This window comes from Musa acuminata, unplaced genomic scaffold (assembly GCF_036884655.1).
Source record: "Musa acuminata AAA Group cultivar baxijiao unplaced genomic scaffold, Cavendish_Baxijiao_AAA HiC_scaffold_594, whole genome shotgun sequence".
In the NCBI taxonomy this organism is placed as follows: Eukaryota; Viridiplantae; Streptophyta; class Magnoliopsida; order Zingiberales; family Musaceae; genus Musa; species Musa acuminata.
The window spans coordinates 65,001-67,500 of NW_027020833.1; positions in this window are offsets into that span (position 1 = coordinate 65,001).

Sequence of the window (2,500 nt, forward strand, 5' to 3'; positions counted from 1 at the left end):
ATTTTGCTCCGCTCACGACGGTCACCGCGCCACACAAGAACAGCCCAAAAACAGGCCAAAACAGCCCAAAAACGGGCCAAAACTGGCCATTTTTGGCTGCGCGAGCGAGCGGCGAGCGGCGAACAGCGAGCGAAGCGAGAGGCAGCACCGTCCCTGCTATACGAAAGCCCCATCCAGCCCTGTGCCACCCGGGGGGTTCCAGGGTGCTGAGATGGCTGACGTTTTGCTCCGCTCACGACGGTCACCGCACCACGCAAGAACAGGCCAAAAACTGGCCAAAACAGCCCAAAAACGGGCCAAAACTGGCCATTTTTGGCTGCGCGAGCGAGCGGCGAGCGGCGAACAGCGAGCGAAGCGAGAGGCAGCACCGTCCCTGCTATACGAAAGCCCCATCCAGCCCTGTGCCACCCGGGGGGTTCCAGGGTGCTGAGATGGCTGACGTTTTGCTCCGCTCTCGACGGTCACCGCGCAATGCAAGAACAGGCCAAAAACTGGCCAAAACGGCCCAAAAACGGGCCAAAACTGGCCATTTTTGGCTGCGCGAGCGGCGAGCGGCGGACAGCGAGCGAAGCGAGAGGCAGCACCGTCCCTGCTATACGAAAGCCCCATCCAGCCCTGTGCCACCCGGGGGGTTCCAGGGTGCTGAGATGGCTGACGTTTTGCTCCGCTCTCGACGGTCACCGCGCAATGCAAGAACAGGCCAAAAACTGGCCAAAACGGCCCAAAAACGGGCCAAAACTGGCCATTTTTGGCTGCGCGAGCGAGCGGCGAGCGGCGGACAGCGAGCGAAGCGAGAGGCAGCACCGTCCCTGCTATACGAAAGCCCCATCCAGCCCTGTGCCACCCGGGGGGTTCCAGGGTGCTGAGATGGCTGACGTTTTGCTCCGCTCTCGACGGTCACCGCGCAATGCAAGAACAGGCCAAAAACTGGCCAAAACGGCCCAAAAACGGGCCAAAACTGGCCATTTTTGGCTGCACGAGCGAGCGGCGAGCGGCGGACAGCGAGCGAAGCGAGAGGCAGCACCGTCCCTGCTATACGAAAGCCCCATCCAGCCCTGTGCCACCCGGGGGGTTCCAGGGTGCTGAGATGGCTGACGTTTTGCTCCGCTCTCGACGGTCACCGCGCAATGCAAGAACAGGCCAAAAACTGGCCAAAACGGCCCAAAAACGGGCCAAAACTGGCCATTTTTGGCTGCACGAGCGAGCGGCGAGCGGCGGACAGCGAGCGAAGCGAGAGGCAGCACCGTCCCTGCTATACGAAAGCCCCATCCAGCCCTGTGCCACCCGGGGGGTTCCAGGGTGCTGAGATGGCTGACGTTTTGCTCCGCTCTCGACGGTCACCGCGCAATGCAAGAACAGGCCAAAAACTGGCCAAAACGGCCCAAAAACGGGCCAAAACTGCCATTTTTGGCTGCACGAGCGAGCGGCGAGCGGCGGACAGCGAGCGAAGCGAGAGGCAGCACCGTCCCTGCTATACGAAAGCCCCATCCAGCCCTGTGCCACCCGGGGGGTTCCAGGGTGCTGAGATGGCTGACGTTTTGCTCCGCTCTCGACGGTCACCGCGCAATGCAAGAACAGGCCAAAAACTGGCCAAAACGGCCCAAAAACGGGCCAAAACTGGCCATTTTTGGCTGCACGAGCGAGCGGCGAGCGGCGGACAGCGAGCGAAGCGAGAGGCAGCACCGTCCCTGCTATACGAAAGCCCCATCCAGCCCTGTGCCACCCGGGGGGTTCCAGGGTGCTGAGATGGCTGACGTTTTGCTCCGCTCTCGACGGTCACCGCGCAATGCAAGAACAGGCCAAAAAACTGGCCAAAACGGCCCAAAAACGGGCCAAAACTGGCCATTTTGGCTGCGCGAGCGAGCGGCGAGCGGCGGACAGCGAGCGAAGCGAGAGGCAGCACCGTCCCTGCTATATACGAAAGCCCCATCCAGCCCTGTGCCACCCGGGGGGTTCCAGGGTGCTGAGATGGCTGACGTTTTGCTCCGCTCACGACGTTCACCGCACCACGCAAGAACGGACCATAAACAGGCCAAAACAGCCAAAAACGGGCCAAAACTGGTCATTTTTGGCTGCGGCGAGCGAGCGGCGAGCGGCGAACAGCGAGCGAAGCGTGAGGCAGCACCGTCCCTGCTATACGAAAGCCCCATCCAGCCCTGTGCCACCCGGGGGTTCCAGGGTGCTGAGATGGCTGACGTTTTGCTCCGCTCACGACGGTCACCGCGCCATGCAAGAACGGACCAAAAACAGGCCAAACAGCCCAAAAACGGGCCAAAACTGGCCATTTTTGGCTGAGCGAGCGAGCGGTGAGCGGCGAACAGCGAGCGAAGCGAGAGGCAGCACCGTCCCTGCTATACGAAAGCCCCATCCAGCCCTGTGCCACCCGGGGGGTTCCAGGGTGCTGAGATGGCTGACGTTTTGCTCCGCTCACGACGGTCGCCGTGCACGCAAGAACGGACCAAAAACAGGCCAAAACAGCCCAAAAACGGGCCAAAACTGG